Source organism: Catharus ustulatus, chromosome 1 (assembly GCF_009819885.2).
Source record: "Catharus ustulatus isolate bCatUst1 chromosome 1, bCatUst1.pri.v2, whole genome shotgun sequence".
Classification (NCBI taxonomy): Eukaryota; Metazoa; Chordata; class Aves; order Passeriformes; family Turdidae; genus Catharus; species Catharus ustulatus.
In genome coordinates, this window is record NC_046221.1 from 93,574,308 (window position 1) to 93,591,414 (window position 17,107).

General features: G+C 37.7%; 1 protein-coding gene across 1 annotated transcript in view; it reads right to left on the reverse strand.

Annotated features, from left to right (window-relative positions):
- The window catches only part of MOCOS (molybdenum cofactor sulfurase), a 220,706-nt gene that overhangs the window by 91,915 nt on the left and 111,684 nt on the right, over nucleotides 1–17,107 (reverse strand). The gene's annotated exons all lie outside the window — the stretch shown is intronic.

Below are 17,107 nucleotides of genomic sequence, written 5' to 3' on the forward strand. Positions count from 1 at the left end.
TCCTTGGATTTTTCTCTGAAAGATCAGATGATATCTACACTGAAGAATTAGTGGACAAGGTGAAACATAAGAAACACACTCCTGGGCAAAAATACTTCAAATACATGTTTTAGGCCAGAAAACAGGGAGTCACTTTTTTTTCCTGGATGCATAATTTTTCATAATGCATGTTAAAAGATTTTGGTGCCACAAATTAAGTATGTCTTGTGAAAAGACACAAAGTTTAAAAAGTCAGATATAAAATGCTTTTTGCCTAATAAAATGAACAACATTAGAATAACATAATAGCTCCCACTTCTATAATAATTTTTCTTACTTCTTATTTTTTTTCTATAGTTATCAAACATTTTCAATACTGCAAGTGACATCATCAGGTGAAGAACATACTAACCTTCCAAAAATCTTTGCTAAAGGTCCACACAAAAGAAAAATACAAGAGTACTGTGTATATATGATAATACATTCAGCTGCAATGAAAGTAGATAGAGGCAACAAATAATTATAAACCATGAGATAAGAGAAAAGTGGTGGACTGCTACAAGGATGAATGGCTCAAAAGAGACCATTTATGTTCATATATTTTAACATAGCATAGGCCAAAGAATCAATCCTAGAAATTTCTGAATCCTGCCTAATTATCAATAATTGATCTTGAACTTTAGAGAAGAAATCTTGCTGGTTGTCAGGGATGGAATATAAAATGGCCATTTGTGATTTGAAAGAGAACTAACACCAGGAATATTTTCACAGAGACCTGTGGACCAGTGTCTGAGGGAAGTATTACTCTACCCAAAAAGCCATAAAAAATGTGGGAGGATGAGGAAGAAAAGATAAGGCAGAGGCTAACAGTTGTTTTGGAATTGAATACAGAAACCTTTTGCACTGATTGCAGAAAAGGTCACAGTGGTCCCACATGTCTGCCAAGGAATGATTACAGAAAGGATCTGTGAGGAGGAACCGACCTGCTCTGCTCAGTTGCAGTAATTTCACGATTACAATGCCGCACTGACTATAAGCCACATCTCCGGGTGTTGGCAACATTTCGTTCTTTGTCCATACATAAACCGCACCTGATTATAATCCGCTCTGTCATTCGCAGGGAGGACCCGTGTGTAACAAAGTTGCCAAATAGTAACAGAATCGCAAGATCGCGGGTTTTACTGGCTTGGCTCGGACTGTGCAGGTTCAGCCCGCTCGGGGTTGCTGATGGGGTCAGGTGGCCCAGCTCGGCGGGGCCACTTGGCAGGGCCGCTCGGGGCTGGCCGCCGCTGTTGCTGGGCTCGCTCGCGCCGGCCTGGCGCTGCCCCACGGCGGCAGGCGGGGGCGGAGTCTGCCTGCTCCTGCAGCGGCAGCAGCAGGCGGGGGTGGGAGCCCCCTGCTTCCCCCCTAGGCTGCGGGGATGGCAGCATGGAGCCCCTGCCTCCCTCCCCTCCCCGCGCTGCCAGCACGGACCCCGCCTGCACCCACTGCGCAACATAGTAACCAATTTGTAGCAATTGTGAAATGCCAGGTTTTACTGGCAGGTGCTTGGCTCGGCACCCTGGCTGGTACTTCCAGGGTTGGAAATTTCAGAAAATTTTTCACATATTAGCCGCTCCTGAGTGTAAGCCACATTTCTGGGGTGGGAGCAAAATTTTAGTCAAAATGGTGCGGCTTAAAATCATGAAATTACTGTACTCACAGTGGCCAGCAAAGCAAACAAAACACTGAGAATTGGACGACAGCAGAAACACTGGCACTGAGTCCATCAAGGAGACTGCACAATCCTCAGCAATTTTATCACTGTCATAGTGATAAAATTGGAGAAAAACACTTGAAAGGGCAGCAAAGGTGCCAGCCCAAACCTTCAAAGACATCTGAGTCCCACCCATAGTAAAAAGGGGAGGCAACAATTGTATTTCTGTTTATCAGATATGATTTATTAACTAAGCAAACAACTGTAGTATCCAATACTACACAATAGGAGAGATGCATGGACCATGTCACTCTTGTAAGATCTTAAATATTTTTTATGCCAATAGTTCAGAGCTTAGGAATCTTCACTCAAATTAAACAAAACAAAATAGGTAAAAAGAGTTTGTGGGCTTTTGGTCAAACCTTAGGCTCCAGAACAGCACAATTGTTGTGGCATGATATCCATCCTGTATTTAGTCTCTCTCACAAAAAAAAAAAATATAAATCTTTTGGGAGCTCCATGGCAAGCACCAGAAGCCACAAAAGAAATGAAAATAATGTGAAAAATATCTGCTCAAAGATATAGGCAAATCTCTCTCTTTCTACAATTTAGACATGGACTACTTTGCAACATTCCTCTCTTATATTTTTTTGTTCATATGTCCCCCTCTATTTCTACATTACCAGCTTTCCAGTTCTGAGTAAAAAAGCACGAATATTTTGTTATTCCTATAATATGTATATTTACACTACTTCCCATGCACTTGACTCTCACATATATTCTTCAGATTTAGTGAACACCTGGTGTGCAACTTCATGTCAAAATTTTCAGGAATAATGTATAAATTCTGGTATTTAGCACATTAAGCCTTAAGTGCTATAGCAATAGTGCCATGGCAAAACATGATGCTATGAAGGGCAGATATTCCCTTCTTGGGACACAAAGAACTCTCCCTCAGAATATTTAACAGTATTTAAGATTGAGAAGAAACATGCTCCTTGAATTGCAAAATGTTGGCTTCAATGGCTATTTTTTCTGTTTGGTGCAATTGATGCTTCAAATAAACTGTTTCCCTACTCAGTGGCAGTTGCAGTGTTAGAATAATCAGCTCAGGATAAAGTTCATTTGAATGCTGGTCTAGAAGCCACTTCCTGAAGTAATCAAGATTTTACAGCTGATGATGTATAAAGGATACTTACAAAGGCTAATACTGCAGAATACTAACCCAAGGAACAAGAAGCTTACCTCTCTTATCTAGTTCTTATTATAATTGATCTCACTTAATCACATCTGGGATGAGCTCAGTTACTTAGCTGATTGTGTTTGTGAAGTGCTAATAGCATTTCACATCCAATTGCTATCTGACAAACTGGCTAAGCAACTCGTGGCATAACAAAGAACAGAGCAGCATGCCTACAATCTATCCAGGAGTTATGAAGCTGATGAGCTGCACTCCCTTTCCAAGTCACACACAAACTCTGCTTTTAGAAGCAAAAATTTTTGAGTCACAAGAAAATAACTATTGCTTTACAGTGAGCATTCCTGCCTTAAGGATCTTCCTAGGGATGGAGATAGGCTAGTCTTCCTTTGAATCTTTATTTCAACTAGTTGTTGTGACACTTCTCTGTTACACTTCTGCATATAAATGCTGTTTTCTAAAGTCACCATCCCACACTTCAGGACAACTGAAACACAGAAGGAAACTGTGACATCTTGGGCACTTACGATTCATCCTGCCCTTAGCCAGGTCTCCTTTACACAGAAATATGGTGACAAGAATTCTGGCCTGGACAGATGTAATTGCAAATAAAGTGCTGAAGGGCTAAAAAAATCCCTTTATGGTTGAAAATAGGGCTCAGAGGAAATTTGGTGGAAGGCAAAAGGTGTCCTGGAGTTAGATAGCACTGACTTAAGACTCCAAAAATGCACTCAAGACCAATTAACCAATGCTGAGGTGGTGAAATACCTTTCATAATATGAGCTATTCTGAATATAAAAAGTATACAAGTCATGGCTTTTAGGTGTTTTGGGTGGAAGCATCTATGGCTGGCTTGAGAATGCTGACTTCTTTAGCAGGCAGATGAGTGATTGAGTTGTTTGAGGGGTTTTTTGGTTTTGGTTTTTTTTCCAATTCATTTGTCCAGATAAAGTAAATTCAGACATACAGACATTCTATCTGTGCATAGAATCACAGATTCATAGAATACCATGTTAGAGGGAACCTCAAGAATCATCTGGCCCAACCTTTCTTGGCAAAAGCATGGTCTAGACAAGATGGCACAACAACTTGTGGAGTTAAATCTTAAAAATATGCAATGCTGGAGAATCCATATTTCCCATGTGACTCCTTGAAAAAAAGGGAGTTTCCATCTTCTTTGTAGCCAACCTTTAAACACTGGAATATGGTGATAAGGTTTCCCTTCTAAAATCTAAACCACTTGTCTTACTAGTCACCTTCAGCATGCTCAGCAGGATCCCAAACTTCACAATATGTGATCACTGCAGACAAAACCATTGCTAACCCAAATATAAATGAAAGCAGTTTTTTTGGTTTGCATATAGCAAATCCAGCACTGCCTCTTTCCTGGAGGGCACAGCTAACATACATATAAGGAAGTGGGTCTCCACACATTTCCAAAACTTGAGAGATGATTTGTTAGCTATCGTTTGTTCTTCCAATAAATGTTTAGGTGGTTGAAATCACTCAAAAGAACACGGTTCTTGGCGATTTGAAGCTTGCTTAGGTGACCCAAATATTGCTTTGTTGGCCTTCATTTGGAGGTCATTAGCAGATGCCTCCTGTAAGATTCTCCTTGGAGATGACCCTTCTGATCTTGAGCCAGAGGTTTCCATAACCCTGTACTTGACTTCTGTCCATTCAAGGCTCTCTTAATTTAGATTGCAACTCCTCCTCTTCTTCCCTGCCCATCTTTACAAAAGAGCCTTTATCTGTTGCAATCCTCCACTCCTGCTAGTTGTCCCACCACATTTAAGTTATTCGACAATATCATAACTTTCTGACTAGGCATGGAGCTCCAGTTCCTCCTGTCTGTTTCCCAGGCTGCATGCACTGAGATGCATACACTTGAGGTAGTTGGTGTCTAGTTCACACCTTGGGAGGCAGCTAAGGAATATTTCCATATGTGCAATTTCTGTCCAGAACACAGGCCAGAGCACTGGAACTTTGACAAATATCCCGTCACAAGGTCAAAAATAATCCTCCTCATTTGAGAGCACTGCTGAGTCAATGCAAAGTGCAACACAGGAGCACAGGGGGAACATCGCTGTCAGTCAGCTGCCACTCTCCCCTACACCAGGGTAATGACTCCATTTAGGTCAAATGAACAGAAGTCATTCCTGAGTTTCTAAAGCAGGTAAAAGAGAAACCAAATCCACAGAGAATGCATATTTCTTAAATAAGCTGCTTTTCTTTCTTTTTTCTCTTTTTTTTTTTTTTAACACTCCTCAAGAGTGGAGCTGCCCTTTGAAGTGAGATGTTACATGAGTTCCTTTCATCTTTTCAATTCATTTATTTTCATCTAATTAAGAAATACAACAATACAGAGAGATTCTTGGTATGCATTCAGATCCTATTTTTCAGCTCTTAGAGATACTGTGTATCACCACCACATGAAACATCTGTCCTGGCAAATTCAATTTTTACATTTTGTATATTTTTGTGTTTATTCTAAGGTGACATTTTCTGGAATTATAACAGCACCAAGGGTATACAGTATCAAGCACATGGCTGTAGGAACAGACTGTTTTCACACATAGTTGTGTTCTGAGGTTAGTAATTGCCATCTCTGATACTAGCAGGGGAACAGATTTTAATTGGTCTCACTGCTTTCCAACATCAAAACCCAACATTTGCAGATGGAGTTATATTTGTTTTGCTTTTCTTTAATTCAAAATGTATTATTATTAGGTTACAAAACCTTTAGGGCCCTGCCCTGCTCTTTAGAACTTTTATCAACTCTTCCTGAGACAAAGCTCCCAGGTACTTTTCCAGGGTATTTGCATGTCTCCAGAGGACATGATTCCCTTTGTCTGGATTTGTCTTCCACAGTTGATACTCTTAATTTCTAGCAATTTCCAGTTTTCACTATTAGTCACTTAACCAGGGCAAATCCTGGTCATATTAACACCAAGAGCTGAACTTTAAGGCAGCATCTCCCAAGACCAAGCATTTGTCTGTGAGTTTTTTGATCCTCTACTAGTAAAATCTTTGGAACACAATATGATCCACAGATTACTAACCTCAGTTACACACTCTATTTTGACTAAATATCTTTATTTCACACAGTGTATGCCATTGAAGTAAGTAAATAAAATTAGGAGATAGCCTGCTGTAACAGACATATGCTACCATTGAACCATTCTTTCATAATTATCTAACATTTGTGTAATTGACTGCACAGGAGAATTCTACAGTAAGCCAAGAATTTAAATGGTAGGAGGGCAGTAATAAATGTTAGACCTCTGAATAATACACCCACTCTCACCACTTCAGCAACTCCTTTTCACCTCTGGTGGCACATTACACAACCATGAACAGTGATTGTTTCTCGTACAACAAAGGGAGATACAGTGCCCTAAAACCAGCCACGTGTGGAGGAGAAAATTGAATTAATAAATTAATCAATTTTTATTTCTCAAATGTCTCTGTGCATCTTTCCCTTACACACTCCTAGATGGTAACTTTGCTTACTATATATTTATCTAGAAAAATCTTCTCCATTTGCACTGAAAAGATTAGCAATCCTTAAGCCTATTACTCAAATTGGTCTGAATGACACATTGTGATTTTGTAGATTATCAACTCCTTAGAGCTCTGAAACAATGAATAAATTATACCTCAGGGATAACATACACCCCATGACAACCCCTACTCCTCCAAAGTAAAATAATGACAAAACTACTTTTCCCCCACTAGAAGTCACTGGTCACAAAACAACCAATGCACTGTTTTGTCACAACCAAAAGTTCCCTTCCAAATTCACAAAATAGGCCAATATATTTTCATTGCATTGTTGTAGCAGAGGGGGAGAAACAAAAATAATCTTTAGTTTTTAAATTTCATTATACAAACGCATATTTCCTTAAGGTATATTAAATTTAAGTCTTTAGGAACATGAGGCCTACTGGTTAACTACCCTCAAAGAATAATATGTTCAACTATCAGCTAGTTAGCTCGCAATTTATACTCATTCATCTTCACTTGTAACTTATTAATGTCAACAAGAACCCCATTAAGGTACAATTCAGCGTGAGCAGGTGTATTACAAATGATTTCTGTATCTTTCTGAGTATTTAACATTTGATATGCATTATACTCCCATGATTATATATCAATAATCTAAATGTTCACACCTCTGCTTCCCATGGGAAAGTAATATCCACATATAACCCCAAGTAATAGTAAAAGTGAGCAATTTGCAAAGTGTATTTGCATAAACTGTTCACTGATCAGCTATGAGTAATGAATCATTAATAAAAATTCAAAGACCTTTCTTTGATTTTCTCCTTAGGAGGAGGGAAAGGATGAAAGACATTCTGGAAATAAATTTTTCATAGGCAAGAATCTGACCAGCAGTAATAATTTTTCTATGTTCAGTCTAAACAGATTTGTTTATTTCCTCATGAAGATTGAGATGTAATCTTTCATCCTTAAACAGGTACATTTGGGGATAAAGAATAACTTTGTAATTAACTGCTAAAGATTTAAATTGAAATATCAGTTTAAAAATTGGCAGATAAAGAAGGATCCTCTTGAACATGAATTCAGTCTTAGAAACCTACACCTAAAAATACCACTGTCTAATCGTGTGTGCCAGTGCAGCAGGCCAAGAGCAGTGACCTTGGATAAGGTTAGCAGTAACTTATCATCAGATAATGGAGAAAAATCCCTATAAGTGCTTTCCAATGAATGGTCTCTGTTCTGTACAAAGGTCTGTGCCTCAAAGAAGGGGTTGCTGCAATGAATGAACTTTATTTCCGCTGCAGATAAAAGTGAATTCAGCAAGACTTCTGAGCATTTTATTTCCTCACTTGGGGGGTGTGTTACTGATAAGTAAGGCTTTAGAAAGTCTTACCAGAAACAGGTGTGTGTGTGTGGAGCGGGGGGAGCGTATGTGTGTGTGTGTGTGTGTGTGTGTGTGTGTGTGTGTGTGTGTGTGTGTGTGTGTGTATAAGAAAAGGCTTCTCTGATGTCATCCAAAAAAGCCTCTTTCTCTAGCAAAAAAATTCATTTCAGAGGTAATTTTCAGAGGCAATGTATACCCAAGATTAGCAGAAAGCATTGGGAGCTGTGAATTAGGACCATAGTGTAAAACCACTCTGTGTTGAGCCACCATTTAGGAATGATGTGCTCTTCTTTCATGGCTGCCCAAAAACTAACTTAAAGAACTTCAAATGCTGCTACTGACTGTAAGACAGAGGCCCAATGTGTGCTCATGAATGTGAGGGATCTGGACAGCCCAGCTGATTTAACAGAGTGAAGTGCTAAGTCCTGTGCTTGGGTCACAACAAACCCAGGCAGTGCTACAGGCTGGGGGCAGAGTGGCTGGAAAGCTTCCCAATGGAAAAGGGAGGGAGTTGGGATTGTTTAGCCTGGAGAAAAGGAGGATTTTGGGGGAAACTTATTGCTCTTTACAACTTATCTGAAAGGACATTGTGGCCAGGTGGGGGTCAGTCTCTTTTTCCCAAGTAACAAATGATAGGACAAGAGGAAACATCCTCAAGTTGCACAGTGGGAGGATCAGACCACATAGTAGGAAATATCTCTTAATGAAATGGGCTGTCAAAGTTTAGCACAGGCTGCACAGGGAAGCAGTGGAGCCACCCCACCTCGTATTTAAAAGCTGTGTAGATGTGGCACTGAGTGACATGGTTCAGTGGCGGACTTGGAGGTGCTGGACTAACTCAGATAAAATACAAGCAGCAAATAATTTTCATTTTTATAAAATGGAATGAGAGTTAAATGGATTTCAGAAGCTTTCATGCATGTGCTGAATATTTCATATGTGTCAGCAAGAATATAATGTTATTAGTGTTTTTGATTTTTACTTCTGATGTGAATGTGCTTGTATGCGAAACTACTGTAGTTGGTGGCATACACCTACTACAAGTAATAACAAGTGAGCACTAAGCAGCTAAATTCAGTTTAATGTATGATATATGTAGAAACTACACTGTGTATCCAGAAAGGCTGGCAGCTTGACAGAACTGGCATTATTAAATTGTTGCTATGAAATAGCTTAGGTTCAGAATAAGGTCTTATTAGCTAGTTTGCATATTGAGACCTTTGTGATAACAGTAAAATGATCAAAGAAGAATGGGACAAGACAAATATAAGGAAGACTTCAGCTAATAAAACATTCTAAGGTATATGAGTAGCCTTTTTATGCCTGGGGAATATAATCAACTAAGACTTTCAAACAGAAAAACCCTTACTGCTTCTGCACCTCTCTCATGCTTGAAAAAAAAATTAAAAATTATATAGTAAGGTCTGCTACACTAAATCAGGTGCATCCTGGTAACTATCTGATTTATGCAAGCTATTTTTCCACCTTGGGACTATAATGTGCAGATTTCTTCCAATGATTTTTTATTTTTAAGCATTGTTGTGAGGCTTGCTAATACCTCGTGTTACCAGGTGAGGTCAACAGGTAGTACCTCAGTGATGAAGACTGGGAAGCTCAAGAAGTAAGCAACTTTTCTTTCCAAAGACCAACTCTAAATGATTTTCCAAGCATGGACTGGGTATTGGGAGCTACCAAATTTCCAGAAAATTGAATTCACAGCAGCAATGCTGAATTAGCAAGTACTCCTAATTTTCCTCTGTTTTAAGTAGTTTTCACCTTATATTGCAGAAAGCCAAGAACCCTTTCCATGCCACTGCCTCTCCTCTTCAACAGGAGTGCAGTGATGGAGACCCCAGGAATTTCATGCGCTCATATAATCAAAGTTGTCCTGGACAGAAACTGGAGTAAGTTCTGGAAATCTTCCAGTCATCCTAATCCAGAAGAAAGGATCATCTGAACTAAAAATTCCTTCAGGAAGTCAGGAAAATTCTGGCATGTTACCAGGCATTGCTGATGCTTGAAGTAGGGAGCACAGGGAGATGACTCCTGTTCCTAGCTTTGACAGAAAACAGCATGAGTCATGTAGCTGAGGAAACAACAGGGTAAAGGAACAGCAGAGGGTCAGGAGTTTGTGCGTCAATAGAGAAACAAAAAACTTAATATTCATAGAAGCATTTGTTATGTAAGCAAAATCATCCCAACTATCACCCAAATAGAAAACAGAATAATGAGTGGGTGAAAAAAGCAGAGATGTTTATGTGCTAAGACAAAGTATGTGGGCTACAAAATGGAGGGATTAGAGCCATTCTAGGACACTACTTTAATAGAATATAGTAGAAAAACAATCACAAACAAAAATCATGCTAAAGAAAACACATCAATATAGGATACAGTGGTGAAGAAAACTGAAATGTTTGAATTGAAATACCTTTGGTGAGATGTTCAAAACAAGAAGGACTACTTTCTAAGATTCTGCTATAGGCTATGTAGCTATGTAGGAAAAAAAAAAGTTTTGGGGTCCAACAGATACTTTTCTATCACTCTCACAGAAATAAATATAACTGTAACTTTACTTCAAGCAAAACTGAGATAACAGAAATGGTTGAGTTACTTATTACTTATTATTACTTAATATCAGAGCCAAACCCAAACAAAATCTGCTACAAATGAAATAATTACCTGAAAAATGGCTTTTACAAGCAATTACACATACACAATGGGAGACTTTGATTGAAACCCTGGTCAGAGGAATTACAAGCGTATGTGTCACAGATGGATAAGCAACCTCAAATGAGATTTTGAATGTGACTGGGGCAAAATGAGACATTAATGAAGCTACTTGGACAGGAAAACTGAACTGAAATCATCAAATACTCAGAAAAAGAGAAGACTTAAAATTACTTGAAGTTGAGGTTAAAAAATACATGGAATTTGCATCCCAAAAGTATGAAAGAAATAAAGAAAATGAACTTTTAGAGAAAGCCTCCAGTAACAACCTGCACTAAAAAACCCCCTCTTACGAGAAATGCTAGTAGTTCTTATTAATGATGACATGAAATCAGAAAAAGTGCTGCTCAAGGAAGGAAGCTACTGTTGGAAAGATAGAAAGCACAGGGATAAAGTGAGAATTCTCAGGAGCCAAGCCCTGACACAACAAATCAAACTGAACAATTCTTTATATACAAACAATGGAAAATATTAAGTATATATAATAACATATAAATAAAGCAAAAAAAATAATATTAATAAAAAGAAAGGATTATGATTCTTATTCAAGAAGCAAAGAGTTGGTGGAAAAGTCTGAAAACTACCAATTCTGAGGAATTGGACTCAGATTTTAAGAAGGACTGATGAAAAACAAAGGTCAGGAGAGTGTGACTCATGGTTGAAAGTGTATGTAAAGTATCAAAACTGAAGTTATTGCAACTGGTGTGGAAACTCACTTCAAAGGTTTTAATATAGTTGAACACAGGCAGACAGATGAATTGTGTCCCAGAACTGTAAGAAATTGGCATGAAAAAGTCCCTAAGCCAAATAACACAGACCAGTAAGCAAATTTTTCAAATCAAGAATGGAAAACAGAAAACACAGTATTTCTACTGAAGAAAGGGAAACAGAGTTATCCAGGGAACAACACATCTGTTAGCTTGAACTCAGTGTTGTGTACATTCTGAAAACAAGTTCTGAATGAAAGCACAATTAAACGAGTAAATAAAATCATGTTTAAATATATCCTGGATTGTGCCAATGGAAAATCAATCCCAGAGAGCCTGCCATTTTAAAAGCACATTATTTTTCTAGGCAAAGGAAATGCAGAACTAATTTATCTGGATTTCAGTAAAACATTACCTCTAGTGTCATATAAAGAACCATTATAGAATAAAGAATATTAGAAGACTGTTACAGCAGGCCAAGCAATTGTGCTGAAAGGGGTACTATTATGCTTGGAAGAGGTTTCCCATTTAATTCCTTGAGCACTGGCTTTGGGACAAGTATCTCTTTTAGTAGTCTCAGTAATGATCCTGGCATATAAGAAAGGAATGTGAAGATAAAATGGGCTGCTGAAGTGAAATCTGGAGACTGTCAGTGCTGGAAACGGGGCTGTATAATGCGTGCACTAAGAAACAGATAATGCTGAAAACCCTAAAAACAGAAACGAGATTAAATGTATAATATGCTATAATGTATGATAAGTACATCATTATGCATAAGCCCTATTATGCACTTAGGGATTACTGACATTAACTTCTGCCATGAACTGGCGGACTGTCATCCAAAATATTAGATTTGCCAGTCTATCAGATCAACTATCAGCCATCAGGATGACAAACAGGAAAACATGCTTTACAGATAGAAAAATAAGAACATCATTAATAAAGGTTTGATAAGATTTTCTGTGACAGGCTGTATATGATGAACAGGGAAAAGGAAAGCGTATCTTAGAGAAGTGTTCAGTTCACTTAGTATGGAAATTTAAAGCTAAGTAGAATTGCTTGGTAGATCTAAAGATGGAAAAGTTGGGTAATAACCAGGAAGGAAAAGCAGCTACAGGACAAAATGCGGCCAAATGACCAAACTGACCACAAGGTAGTATAGACTGCAAATTGAAAGTTCGTGAATACCCAAGACATGAAACTATAGAATCATTTCCCAACATAAGAAGCAGGAACAAACCAAAAGTAACACATCCTCCTTCCCCTGTCCCAAAGGTATCCCCCTCATTCTGCACACAAACTCCATATAAAGAGGGGATTATATAGTGTGGATGTCTTCAACCATGAACAGGTTGATTATATGACCCAGAAGTTTTTTGCCCCCCTCCAAGAATCCAAAAAAAGAAAATGTCAAAATAGCAACTCCTTTTACTTTCTGAAACTGCATATGCAAATAACACAAATGCACAAGTTTGTTACTCTGGCAACCTCTGAAAACCCTGGAGTCATCTCTCTTGATGATTTTCCGGTGACCAAGTCAGTTCTATTTGGCATGCAATTAGGGTGACACCATCTTGCTCAACATCCATTGTATAAGAGACTACTGAGACAAGAGCAAAAAAACATGCATGCATTGACAGGGTTTTTTTCTTATAAATTTGTCTACCAGCCTGAGAGTCTGACTAGCTCCCTATACTTCTGTAACGAGGGTCTCTGGTTATGATGGTGAGGAATAAATAGATAATTTTATTTAGATTGATCGTCACAGAAGTAAAAGGTGATCTTGACAGCTGTATTATTTTATAAGATGATGTTAACACAATAAACATGAAAATACCCACCTCCATTAATGTTTTTTTTTCACTTAAGAGTACAGGAAATCTCTCTGCCTCAGACACAAAAGAATTATCAAGAAAGAAAAATTGTACAGTGACATTGTAATACAAAACATTCACTTCAAAAACTCAATATGCATCAATACAGCAGGTCATCCATCCCTCTTATGAATATAAGCACTTTCAAAATTCAGCTCTCAATGCGTCTATAATTATTCTGGACAAAAATATATTGAGCTTTTGTAAATGCTATAGACAGTGTTGTGGTAAGAGAAAAGGTTTGCATGCAAGTTTCACCAAATTACACCCACCAGAGAAAAATGGGCATGTTTTCTGCAAAAATACCACTGGGAAAAAACCTTTACAACCAAAGACTAAGCAGGACTGAAATGAACCTACTTCCTCTTCCACTAGCCTGATTTTTCAGGTACAGCATATGGATACTTTAGGGACATGCAGCTAGGTAACTGATGCTTGTATAATAATAGGCAGTGAAGATATCTGGTATGAGCAGAAACATCCAATGGGAGAACCAGGTAACATTGTTCCAAATAGAGCACATATAGTTGACAAAATGTACATATCTTCCCTTCAGATTTGCTAACGACTGGAAATGGTAGAAAGCAGGTGGCTTTGTATGCAGGGAATTAATAATATACAGAGGAAAGTATAATCACACTTGAAAGTATGCTTAGTACTACACAAGCAATAAAGTACTTTGCTAAAACAGAGTCTTAAGAAGATAGCGAAGAGAGCAAAAATTCTTGAGTCACCATGAGCTCTGACTGGTGCACCACAGCACAATGGGAAGCAGCACAAAGCATTGCTTCCCTCAGCTTGGCTGCCATACTCCCAGATTCCCCAGCACAAAGGAAAAGTGTTTGCACCAGCAGAATGGGAGCTCCCCAAAAGCAGAAAGTTCTGTAGAGTTGCCATTCAAAAATACATTAAACAATATTTAGGGAAATACATGAAACTTAGTGATATGAAGGCTAAAATACCACCCAGACAGTATTTTGGTGGTCAGAGGAATCCCTGATTTTAAATTTAGCTCAATACCAGTCTTCTGTGTAAGAGAGCAGAAATATGGAATGCCATATGCCACCTTAAAATGACATAACCAGTAGGCCTCTGAAAAGTTTTGCCTTCAAAATGATTATTCACATAATGAATTCCAAATGTATTTCAGATTTTTAATCTCTTAATATATGTAGAAAACCCCATAAAAAACCTAATAAGACTGTCAGCCCATTCAGTATTTTGATATATCAGCAGCTATGCTTTCAGAAGACTTCTTTCTTCACCCTCCCTTCCCCGTGTATGTTAATGTTTGCTTTACTGGTTATAATTACTGAAAAAAATCCAGTTGAGATTAGATTTCAGTTATAATTAATGATGAATGTGTCAAAGTATTATGATGTTGTTTATCACACTTCTTGCAATGTAATTTAGTGCAATAATACTAAGGCTTGCAATATGACAGTTATTTAGCATTTAAGTCTTCTTAAGATGCTCTGCAGAGTATCCTGAATGTTAACTATGGAAAGATTATTTTCTACAAAAGCAGCTTCAGGCAAAATATAGTGACAATTTGCTAGAGCCCAGCAAAAGCTCTTAAATCTTATGTCATCTATGAGCTGAAACATAATAATTAAATAATCTAGACATGTTGTAAAGCTAATGAGAAATCCAAAGGATAAAATTAAAAATTGACATTAATAGGGCAGCTTAACCATATGAGGGAATAAACAGTCTTTGTTCTTTCTGGTACAATTTCTGGAGAGATATCCTTCTTTTCAATGTGTACATACACACAAAAGATTGAAACCTCAGATCCTGGGGGGCAGGGGGGAAATAATAACTTTGGATGCCATAGACAGACAGTTCAGGGTATTTTAAGGTAAGTCTTAGCTATCCTAGTTTATTGTGTTGGGGTTTTTTTTGTTGGCTTGTTTTTATTTTTTTTTTCTCTTTGTAACCACTAAATTAATTTTCTTTTCACCTCAGACATAGTCCTAAGAATTTGCTACTGTAGGGGGACCCATTGTGTATTTAGTTGAATGCTTGTGAATCCTGTCACTGGCCTTTTTCTGCAATGAATGTGCAAGTCTGCCTTGAGGAGCTGTGTCCCAGCACAGCACAGAGCTGCTGTACATGACCTCAGATTGAAAAGAAAAGCAGTAGTTTTACATATATTGCCTGTGATGCCTAAACAAAGGTAATTAATGGCTACATGATTTTACAAGGAAAATATCAGACATGGTGGGAAACAAGAATATGTTAATCATTTTTGTACTTAGAACAGATAAAATAAAAAAGTTTTAACATTCAGTCCAAATCTAGATGCAAGGTCTAGTTTAAGAAAACCTGTACACATACATAGAAAATCAGTTCACTTGGGGATATGGTTTTCAAGTTGCAATATGCTGAAAACATATATAAAGTTTAAACTTCTCAACAGAATTTGTTTATTTTGTTGTGGTTTCTCACTGTGCCATATAGCATTCTGTGCACATATAACACTGCTATAAAATTTACTAACATGTTGCAATCTCATCCTCCTAAATGCAAATACACTTGAGGGACACAATTCTAGGCTCTGATTAAAAAGCACAGTTCTCCACAAATTCTTCTGAAAACAAGCCTAATGCTAAAAGTGCTGTGCATTGCTGTAGAAAGAAATCTAAATCATCATTGCTTTAGTATAAACCTACAAATAAATAATACTATTATCTTGCTGAAATATGTGAATTGCAAAAAATCCAAAATTTCTTTTCACTTGTAACTTATGAAAATAACTGTTTTCATAGCAAGCATATTCTCTAGTTTTTATGGTATCTGTTTAGCAAACTAGTGCTCTTTAGGCTATTTTCTGGATAATACTATATATTTTTTGGGGAAGGGATATATTTGATAATACATTGTTAATACCATTATACCTAATGCAATTTTGCATTTGCTAATGTTTTTAAAGCTACTTTGGTATTGGAATTCAGCTCTGCAGATATGATGTTTAATACAACTTCACAAATGTATTTGTTCAATTAACCAACCATCTATTAAAATTCTGGTGTTCAAACTCACTGGAGCCATTTCAAAGGCTCCTTGAGAAAACCAGAATAAATTAGTGAGATAAGTGGAAGATTTTTGAGAGGTACAACATTTGCTATTCATAATCAAAACAAAACTTGTGAAACTTCAAGATCTGCAAAAAGAATCAGCATTTTTTACTACCTTCTGTTACCATAACAACAAATACCAATGATGAAACTGACTGAAGATAACATTGACTACCATAGAGATGGATAGTGATTAGCAAGAGAGATCCTGGTAAAATTTGACTCTCAAGAAGAACTTGGCCACAGGCCTGGAGAGTATGGCTAGTAATTCGAAGTTGAGCCTCAGAGCTTTTGAATTGTTCTCATGACCGTCCTTCTAGCAGCAACAAATTCTACAGACAAATTTATCATGTACTGTAATGAGAATTTGTGACTCTTTATCCCTTACTCCCTCCCTCTGCACACGGGTAGGTGTCACGAAGAAGAGTGTTTGTGCAGGTATGTTGAGAGAGAGCACCATGCTGCCTTTTTCTGCTTATAACACCCATGTCCACAGAGGGAGAAGGTGACTGGAGAATTTTCTGGAGTGACTGGCAGAGACACAAATTGCTGGCTACCACCATGAGATGTTCTCATGGAGAACTGACGCCTATATCCATGTTCACTGTCCCTTAGAACTTGCACTTTCCCTTGGTCTAACAAGACCTGTCTGTTATGCTGCCTTTACTTGCACTTTTACCCTCCAAAATATTGAAGCTATTTTTAAATTTTAAAAAGTAACATAAAAAAATGAAGGTTTTCATTAAAGGTATGGGAGGCATCTTGACTTCTCTGCTTTTGGGCATATGCATGGCATTTAGTTCAGTTTCCAACCAAGTTAAATCATGTAAATCATCCATTGATGTGAAGAAATGTGAGTTGAGAAATTTCAGATTTCTTTCCTATATACCTATGAGATGTAAGTCATCAATGTTTATCCTGATCAGAATAAATCATACACTTTCCAAACAATTGCTCA